Raw genomic sequence first — 10,770 nt, forward strand, 5'->3', positions numbered from 1 at the left:
CCTACACAATCAGTTACCTTTAAAAATAAGGAAATAATGCAGGGCAGGTTCATAAGCATTAGGAAAAAACTCTAGTGGCCAGGAGATAAATGCTGGACTTGAGCAACCACAGCACTGTTGCGCATGGTCTTGTTGACATTACCATTGGCAAAAGCATCACCCAGACTCAGAAGCTAAGTGTCTTCTTCGTGTTTATGGCTTCGCTGTGCCAGATAAAGGCAACTGAGAAGCTAACTGAATAACAGATAAAGTGGCTGAAAAATGTGTTACTCTAATATCGACATGGGTCCAACTATGACATTGATGGATAGATTTCTCTGAGGATATTGTTACACTTAATGACTTCCCTCGCCACTTTCATAGCCTTTAGGAAATTTATGCATTTGTTAGGTATGTGTGTGCAGATGTGTCTGTGTCCTTATCTGTGGAGTCTAAAAACCAACCCTGTGGGTTGGAAGAGGGGTTCTGTTGTTCTTTCACTAGAGCCGAGGCTCACCAATTAGTCCAGGCTAGATGGCATGTGCACTCCAGGGATCTCCATGTTTCTGCCTTTCCAGCACAGAGACACTGGAATTATAAACAGACACTACTAGTTGTTTGACTGACTGACTGACTGACTGATTGATTGTTTAACCTTGGTACAGGATACCAAACGCTCCTTGAGTTTACATAGCAAGCACTTTAGAGACTGAACAATGGCCCCAGTCCCTTTTGGAAAATTCTTGATATAATGCATCCAGATCTTAATCCACCACAAACTCAAATAACTGTCTTTCCCATGATGTATCATGATCAGTATTTTTCCTAATGATGTATACTATTAAATATTTGGACACCACTAACTAAGTGTTTTCATGTGTCACTTAGGGTTGTTTGTTTAGCTTTTGAAAAAATTCTTCTAATTCTATTTTTGAAGTAGTTGTGTAATACAATGATCTTAGTCATCTAAAATATTCAATTAACTAGAGAATCATTTCTTCATTCTCCAGCCATGCTAAATGAAAAAGATTTTATGAAAATCCATTATTTCTTAATTGATTTAGTAGCTCTTGCTACCTGTAAGCATACAAGTAATTGTGTTTTTCTTGTTTGCAGAAATATTACTCTTGGGCTGACTGCATGTATCTGAATGGAGAAAGAAAATACTTATCTACATTAACTGGTCTCCTTCAAGTTTATGAAACTGACATAGCTAGCTTGGAGCCTGTTCTTTATGCTGCCCAGAAGTCCAGGTATATTTCTCTAGGCCACTCACTATTCTATTCTCCTGGACAACAACTCTGTATTTTCTTCTTTTTCATAAATCTTCCAACACTTCTCCCCCTCCACCTTCACTCTTAACAGTTGACCTGATGGCGATTTCCCTGAAAAAGAAATCTGAAGAGAACTTCCACAAGTTCCCACCTCCATCTCAAACTCCACCCACCCACCAGCATCTGGTTTACATAAGATGCCTTCTATCCTGTTATCAGGAATGAACTCTCAGTGTTCCTATCTTTGTCTAAATTCTACACATGTTCACTAAATCCCAAGTTCTTTTAAACAGTCAAAAGCATTGCTCCTTTCCCTCTCTTGAGTCATTTTATATATTATATAAAACACAATATATATTATGTAATATATTTTATATATTAGATATAACTACCTACCTACTTTTGTTATTATCTTGAGACCAGCTCTTATTTTGCAGCTTAGGTTAGCCTGGAATTCTCTATGTAGCCCATGTTGGCTTAGACCTCTGATCTTCCTGCCTTTAGCCTCCTCAGTGCAGGGATTACAAGTTTGTACCACCATACCTGGCCACCCTTTTCCTTACAGCAGTTCCTCCAAAGAGTTAAGCATACTCATGTCTCCAAAATCTGTTTTCTCACTTTCTCTAAAGCCCTTTGTATCAAGGTTTGCCTCTCCTTGTGTCAAACCTGTTCTGCACCAATGGTACCACACTGCTAAAGTCAATGGTCAGCTCCTCAGTGATATTTAATGCCATTTTCCTTGTTTTTAAAAGCCTATCTAGTTCAGTTTGTGCTGCCCACAAACTAGATGGGTTTGTGGCTATCTACTGAAACACTAGGTCCTCAGCCAGGGATGGGATTTCATGCACAGGTCTTGCTCATGTTGTCACAATCACTGTTGTTATGTGCAACTTCCCTGTTGTCTACAAAACCCATTGGCTGTGGTCATAAACCACTCTGGCTCTTATAATCTTCCTACTCCCACTTCCGCTATGGTCCCTGAGCTCTGGGAGAAGAAGACGTGATAAGGATATTTCATGTGGGGCTGTGTACACCACAGTATTTTATTTTCTGTTTCTTGAAAGTACAGGGTCCCTGCTCATTATCACTTCTCTGAAGAAGACTGAGAGATGTGCTAGTCTATGGGCATAATGGTAAGTTGCTGGGAGTTGGTTTAATACTAGGATCATCTAGCAGAATAACAATAGTAGATTCTCTTCTAGGAACTCTGTCCAACTACAGTTTCTTGGACAGGAACAAGGGACAGAGTCCTTCTTGGTAGTTGGTTACTTTTATGACGTTTGTGCCACTATTGCACCCGTGGGCATGTCTTGCCAAGGTGGTCATTATGGTAGTTCACAGGGTTTGCATCTGGTTAAGATGCCATGCGCCCCATTGATAAAAAGGTGGATAGTACTGGAGGATTTTATTTGCAGAGATATTATTTAAAATAACCCATCTAAAAGTTAAAAACTTTTAATCCCACCTTTGTAATTTTAGCACAGAGCACAAAGCCTCTTGGCTCCAGATGGGACAAGGCTTCTGAAAGGGTGATCTAAATCAACAGTTCACAAGCATAGGACATTGCTGAGGATGTCAGAGTCAATTGGCAAATTTACTCCTATTTCTGTCTTCATATTGTGAGTGCCAAGTGACTGGACTTAAGAAGTGAACATTTGTTCCTGCAAGAAAGCATTCAGATGGCTCTAGAGCCTATGCCACATATGAGCATCACTGCCCACATTGCATGACTGGAGATCCCTTTATTCTATACGATTGTTTACAGTGTTCATCAGGGAGTCAGGGGACTCTGCAACTCCAATAAATACTCACCAGGAACCAGTACTTTGATTTCCATTCTTTCACCAAGGACATAATAAGCTCCTAACTTATGTACCATGATGAATGTCCACTTTACAGCAATGAATAAAGCAGATGTGGTGTGGTCTGTTCCAGCACTGAGCTCAAAATCTGAAGGTATAAGAAAAAATGGAAATATAATAAGCAAATAAACACTCAAATGTCTGTATATATTGTGGAATCTGTGAACAAATACTAGCATATTTAAGACGGTGTAACTAATGTTTCAAATATTGGAGTACTAAAGTTGTTGGAGAAATGGCATTCCATTTAGGGTTTAAATAATGGATACCAAGTAAGAGTATGGGTAATCCAGAGGAACGGTGACTACACATTCCTGCTGTAGCAAGGAGGTTCATTTCTCCCACAGGAGTGTTTTTGGGCTCCAGCTTCCAGTTCTTTGCAGAGTATGCCTTCCATAGCTAAGAAAGACGTGGTTAGAACCAGGAACGGAGGCCACAGATTGATACAGACTGTTAAAAACTCCAGACCTTATATTTATTTACTACCTATTTTTATTCTAGGTTTCTCTATTTTGTTGTTGTTGTTTGATTTTGTGTGTTTGTTTGTGTGTGTGTGTGTGTGTGTATTCACATGTATGCACATGCTTGTCTGCATATGTGTGTCTCTTTCTGTGTAGTGTGGATAATGTATGCCTGTGTGTGTATAATTGTGTATGCCTCTGCATGTGCATGAAGAGGCCAGAGGAGGATGCTCTCTAATTTCTCAACTTACTCTCTTGAGAATAAGGTCTTTCACCGAACCTGAGTCTCATTATTATTTTTTTAACTAGAATTACTGACCCATAAGTTCCTAGATCTACCTTTTTCCCACGCATCCTGCTGGACGAAAGGCATTTGTGGCCATGCCATTCTTTTATGTAGGTTCTGGGAGATTGAAGTCAGGTCCTTGTGACATGCCTGGCATATACATGGGTGCTGAGATTTGAACTCAAGTCTTCATGCTTGGGGAGCAAATGTTCTTACCCACTAAGCCATCTCCCCATCCCTTAATCTGGGAGTCTCTTTATCATACTTTACATAGTTTGATGTCCAACAATGGCGCTAAGTCTTGGCTGTACACTAGAATCTCCAAAGAACTTTTAAAAATGTATTGCTGTCTTCAATCCACTTGTAGAAAAAACTCTGACTTCATTGTGATATTTTCTATACATGAATAATTTTTAAAACTTCCAGGTCATTCTAACACGTAAATAACTGCACTACCATTTAAAGGAGAAAGAGAAATATAAATAAATAAATAAATACATACATAAATACATACATAAATACATAAATAAAATGGATCAGTCAGATAGTCCATATAGGGTTAAAATAATCTGTGTGTTTCGTATGGCTCTGTTAGAAAGCAAAGATCAGCTGGTAAAATTGAACGTAAGATGATAGCATTCTAGCCATTAGAGATGCCTCCCTGACTGCCTCTTTCACACATAGAGGACGCTCCTTGGCACTCAGTCTGCTTTTATGAGGCCGTCCTTTCCACCTGGGTCCTTGTGGAATCTACTGAGGCAGAAGATATAAGAAATTTTGCCTCTGAGATTTTTAAAATAATTCGGAAAGGCAGAGCTCACATTCACAAAGTAACATAACGAGTATCTTTTAATCATTAGATATGATGAGAACTTAAGTTCAAAAGATGGGGAGAAATCATCACTAGCCCTAGTTAATGGACAGAGACAGAGGAAAGTGGACAGGATACAGGAGGAGGAATCCAGGTGAAACACAGGCGTAGGGGTCAGAGGGGTGAAACAGTGGTTAAGAGCGATTGCTGCTCTTGCACAAGACCATGGTTGGGTTCCCAGAGCCAAGTTGGGCTACCCATACACCTGCAACTCCAGCTCCAGGGGATCAGATACACTTCTGGGCTACACATGACATAAAAGCACATGTGCACACACCCTCAGACAGACAGACTGACAGACAGACAGACAGACACACACACACATATATAAAATCAGTAAATAATAAAACAAAAATTTTCTAAAAATATATATACAGGAATGATGAACTAAGAAGGGGGCGGGGCTTGATCTACAGTTTGACTCTATTGGGATATGGTGGAAACTTCGAAAGCAAGCTTGCTGTGGGCCTTCACTCAAGGGACAGGGTATGGTGGGAACTGTGCAGTCCCAAACTCTTCTTTCTTTTTCACTTCCCAACTCTAAAATGAGCACTCCCATTATGCTGTGTCACCATAATGTCGTTCCTCACCACAGACCCAAAGATAATGGGGACATTGATCATAGACTAAACCCTCAGAACTCTGAGCCTGAGGAAACAGTTCTTCTTCCTACGTTGATTCCTAAGGTGTTACAGTAACAGAAACCTGACTCACCACGAAAACCTACTTATCTACCAGGGTGAAACCTGAGAATAACAGCCATCTTTCTTCTGCCTTCCTATGTCTTTCTGTCCCCAAGTAGCTAATCATTGATTTTTTCATTGATTTTCAAAAGTTTTCCTGTCAATAACTAGGTTTTATAATTTTTAGGTTCTCCTGGCTTCTTGTATTTAATCTCTTGTGTACAAGTTGTCACAGCTTTTTTGTATTATGTGTTTACTCAGTAAACCACCACCGGAAACGTGGTGCATGAGTTACCTGATGTCATAATCATAGTCATAGCATTCATTTAGGAAACTATGGCCTCCAAAGTTTATTGAAAATAGATGATTTTTCCTAAGTTTCAATGTCAAGTTCTGGAACTTATACTTTTACCCACATCTATTTTATTCCAAAGTACTGCCTTTTACAAATGTCTTTTCAGAGAAGAAATGGAAACTTTTAATGTTACTCAATTAGACCTAAGACTTTAGAATTAGTAACATCAGGACCTTGTTCTTTCTTCTTCTTCTTCTTCTTCTTCTTCTTCTTCTTCTTCTTCTTCTTCTTCTTCTTCTTCTTCTTCTTCTTCTTCTTCTTCTTCTTCTTCTTCTTCTTCTTCTTCTTCTTCTTCTTCTTCTTCTTCTTCTTCTTCTTCTTCTTCTTCTTCCTCTTCCTCTTCCTCTTCCTCTTCCTCTTCCTCTTCCTCTTCCTCTTCTTCTTCTTCTTCTTCTTCTTCTTCTTCTTCTTCTTCTTCTTCTTCTTCTTCTTCTTCTTCTTCTTTTTCCTTTTTCTTTTTTTCGGAGCTGGGGACTGAACCCAGGGCCTTGCGCTTGCTAGGCAAGCGCTCTACCACTGAGCTAAATCCCAAACCCCAGGACCTTGTTCTTTAACTAAAGAAGATTGGAGCTCTAGAAATGTATGCGTAATGTATTTTTTAAATTTTTTTATTGATTCCTTGTGAGTTTCACATCATGCACCCCAGGCCCACTGACCTCCCTATCTCCTCATATCCTCCCTTCACCCTTGCAACCTTCCCCCCAAATAAAACACAAACAAAAACAAAGCATAAAAATATCTCATGGTGGAAGCTGGAGTGTATCCCAGTGTGTTCCAGAGTATGTGTCTTTCTGTCCACACATCCTCACTTGCAAATGTTCCTTGCAATGAGTCATCAGTCCAGCCTGAAATCTCTGGCTTCTGTGAGGAGCTGAACTAGCTCAACCATTCTCATACCCTTCAGGCTGGCTCACCCATGCCTTTGCCATCAAGACCAGCTCCAGCGGGCAAGGTGCAAGGTCCATTCTCCAAAGTGCTGCGGCAGTAAGGGGTCAGGGCTGGCTTTCCTGGATATTGTAGATGGCAAAGAAGAACGCATCACCCCGTACCCATACCACCTCATGCCAGACAACTATCTAGGCCAGCTCTCCTGCTCCCACACCCTTGGGGCAGCTCACCTGAGCCCCCTCCACCAGGAGCAGCAGTGCTTTGATATTCAAACGAGGCACAAAACCCTGCTCTCCTCAGCATTGCAAGTCAGCTCTCCCACACTCTCACCTCAGGGCCTGCTCACCCACAATCCAGTCACAGGCCCAGCTCTCCCAAGTGCTGCCTGCAGTGAGAGGTAGAGCCAGGGCCAGCCCTCCAGAGTGCTGTATCCAATGAGGAGCAGGGCCAGCCATGCATAGCCTCTGGACATCCATGTGGTCCCTAACTGCTGCCCCAATCAGAGAGTCTCCATGTTCTCCATGTCTTGGTAATAAGAGCCACAGACATAGATTGACAATGACCCCAACTGCTGCAAGCCACAAACCCAGGCATGGCCCTTAGTAGCAGCTTGTCTGGGACTTCACCAGTGCCCCTGTGGCAGGGCTGGCCGTTCATAACAGGCTGCTCCTCTCTGCCCTTGAGTCTCCAGTTCCATCTCTCTTCATGATGCTCAAGCTGATCTTCTCTTTCCCATCACATTGCATCACATTGTGGTGGCTTCCATTGCAGGCTGGGCATGTGGCTGGAGGGCCCCTGGGTGACATCATCCATCTGTGCTGCATGGTAGGGCAACAATGGGTGTCTATAGCCTGACTGTGCAGTGTTTTTGGAGGGTCAGATCTGTGGGGAGCATGGCTACCTGGATTTGATTTGATTTGATTTTTATGAGTCCTAGCATAAGACAGCTTTGGCCACCAAACCAGACATCAAACTAGGAAGAACAAAGGGCTGCCAACTGCTCTGTCTGACTGATATGTGAACAACAACACCACTGAAGGGTCTTTTTGCCCATTGCCAGGGGAGTTCATTAATTTATATATATATATTATATAATTATATATGTATAATAGAATATATATAATAGAATTATGGAATTACTGGATGAGAACCTCCAGAAAAGGTCTTAGAGATCTATAGAAGGTTTTAAAACCAGTAGACAGCTACGGTGTGAAGGTTGGGTGGGAAACAATGACCCTATTCAATGAGCAGGGCTAGAAGCACTTGTCTGGCTTAAACGCTGAATCCTGTACTCACATGCTAGTTTGCACAAGGCTCCTCACTTTGAATGATAGCATTTTTCTTCTTAAATGGCGAAAAGCACCCATAATAAAGTGGCGGTAATGACAATGAGTTGAAGGACATTTGGAAAGACACTGTACCTTGGAATTTGTTAAGTCCTAAGTCCAGGCAACTTATACAAATGGCACCACTTCTAGACAGTACCTAAAGACTGTTATAATCTTCAAAATGTATTGGAGTATTACACTAAACATGTCATCTGTAGTTGGAAAATCTGGTATTTTTAACCAAGGTTTGTTTAAGATTCTTTAGGCTCTAGTTTGAGATTTTTCCCTATGTAGTTACTAAACCCATAAAACCTAATTTTCTAAAACAAGTATTATTAGAGGACTATACCACTGTGGTGGTTCGTATACACTTGGCCCAGGGAATGGCACTATTAGGTTTGACCTTGTTGGATTAGGTGTGTCACTGTAGGTATGGGTTTAAGACCCTCACCAAAGCTGCCTGGAAGCCAGTATTCTGCTAGCAGCCTTCAGACAAAGATGTAGAACTCTCAGCTCCTCCTGTACTATGCTTACCTGGATGCTGCCATGCTCCCACCTTGATGATAATAACTGAACCTCTGAATCTGTAAGCCAGCCCCGATTAAATGTTGGCCTTATAAGAGTTACCTTGGTCATGGTCTCTGTTCACAGCAGTAAACCCTAACTAAGACAACCACCTTGGCAGAAAATGTGATTATACACAGATTTGGGCAATATCAAACAATGAGAATCTTTTAAATCACAGTTCGGACAGTTTCAATCACTTTCTTGGCTAGCTTTTGGTTGTTGTAGAGGTTCAGAATAACCATGATGGCCAGAGAGACTCAGAAACATGCTTATAAAATATTTGGAAATGGGATGTGCTACATAAACCTGGGTCCATCTTTTCTCTGCTAGGAAATAATTAGTTTCATGTTATTCGGAGGTTTGTTATTAATTACGGTTACAGCTTACTTTTCTCTCATTTGAAGTCATTCGAAAGCTGTGTTTGAAGCCAGACCTTAAAGGACTCTTTCTTCCTCCTGAAGGAATGAACTAGTAAGTAGACAGCAAGGTTAAATATGGTTGCGTGAGCTTTGGGAAGCACCGATCAAGTTTGGAGCCTGTATGAAGCTTTGTGTTAACACAGTGTTTCAAGTTGCTTGATATTTCCGCAAATACAAATGCAAGCAAATATGGAAAGGATAAGATGCAAAACCAGCCCTCTTCTGCAGATAAGAGCTTATCTATCAGCAGATCTCAAGTAACAATTCATAAATGCCCAGGTTTTCACCAGGAGGCAAGGTCATAGCAATTAAGAAACAGTTTGCAACACATGCACTCAATCCAAGCAACAAAATTAAGGCCATAAATTTACTTGCTTGCCAGGCCCCTCACATTCACTTGTTACAAACGGTTTAATATAGATAGGGAGGGCAATTTACCTCAGATTCCCATGATTCCCTGGGAAGTAGCAATTACCAGTAGCTATTAAAACAGAGAAAGTAGAAGAGAGCAATTATCACAAGTTTTGTTGCTCTTTGCAAATGTAGGTCACAATGAATTTGGTTTTGAATGTTTTCACTCAAACATTCTCTCTCTGTGTGTGTGTGTGTGTGTGTGTGTGTGTGTGTGTGAGCGCGCGCACACGCATGTGTTCATTTCCTTTGTCTTATACAATTAGAACTTTATGTCATTTAATGAGGTAAATCATTGAGACTTATTCTTCTAGTAAAGTCACCTAGTAGAAACTCAAAGACATCAACCAAACAATGATATATCCTTAGCAAAGGAAACCCTAAGGCAACAATAAAGTGTAAGAAATAGTACATGTGCTTACTTCCATATTTAGAGCAGGTTTACACTAATAGTTTTGAAACTGTAGACTTACAAATATTGGTAGCTATTCTGAAAGCGTCATTAGGTTCCTGTCTTAGGATCTTATTGCAGTGAACAGACACCATGACCAATGTAAGTTTTATAAAGGAGAACATTTAATTGGGGCTGACTTACAGGTTCAGAGGTTCAGTCCATCATCGTCAAGGTGGGAACATGGCAGCATCCAGGCAGGCATGGTGCAGGAGGAGCTGAGAGTTCTACATCTTCACCTGAAGGAAGCCAGGAACACACTGAACATCCCCAGGGAGCTAGGAGGAAAGTCTCCAAGCCCACCCCCACAGTGACACACTTCCTCCAACAAGGCCACACCTTCTAATAATGCCACTCCCTGTCAAGCATATGCAAACCATCAAAGTCCCAAGTCTTTCAGAGCATCTCCCCACCAAACCATCCTCTTGTTGGAAGTGACTCTTTGCTCTCAATGTGTAGAACCAATATGCTTGCTAAGGGAAAGAAACCAAAAGTCTGAATGGCAGGAATATTTTTAAGTTGCCTGTTTTAGATATTAGTTCAAGGTTTGTAGACTATGAAACATTCCCAATGAAAGAGCGCACACATACCACTCAACACAGCCCCATCTTACAAGGAGGGAAGTTTGGCCAGGAAGGCTGAAGTGACCAGTTCAAGGCCACAGTCCTGGTTTCTGGCTAAGCTCTCAGGGACACTCCAGGTGTCCCTCTGGAAGGGGTGGGGGCATTTATTTTATCTCACATTCTACCGACTGGAAACAGAAAATTCTTTGAGGTTCATGATCACCATTTTCTCATGAATGGGCTAAACCTAACCATTATTCCCATATTTATGTTGTCAGTGCTGTAGGTGGCAACATCTAGATGTTTCTGAAGACGCATGAAAGGGAGGAAGTGGGGAGACTGTGCTCAGGAGTGTCAGAGATTGCTGAAGCC

At 41.3% G+C, this 10,770-nt stretch overlaps 1 long non-coding RNA gene across 2 annotated transcripts in view; it reads right to left on the reverse strand.

The window, feature by feature from the left end:
• Positions 1-10,098, reverse strand: part of LOC147995638 (uncharacterized) — a 52,155-nt gene extending 42,057 nt beyond the window's left edge. Inside the window, exons 1-2 of one of the 2 annotated variants that reach the window (XR_015684970.1) lie at positions 9,980-10,098; positions 3,066-3,203 (exon numbers count right to left, since the gene is read on the reverse strand). This is a non-coding gene — a long non-coding RNA (uncharacterized LOC147995638). The remainder of the gene's footprint in view (positions 1-3,065; positions 3,204-9,979) is intronic. The other variant, XR_015684968.1, reaches the window with a different exon arrangement.
• Positions 10,099-10,770: the final 672 nt, after the last annotated feature.

The sequence above is a fragment of the Rattus norvegicus genome, chromosome 3, assembly GCF_021556685.1.
Source record: "Rattus norvegicus strain SHRSP/BbbUtx chromosome 3, alternate assembly SHRSP_T2T, whole genome shotgun sequence".
Taxonomy (NCBI): domain Eukaryota; kingdom Metazoa; phylum Chordata; class Mammalia; order Rodentia; family Muridae; genus Rattus; species Rattus norvegicus.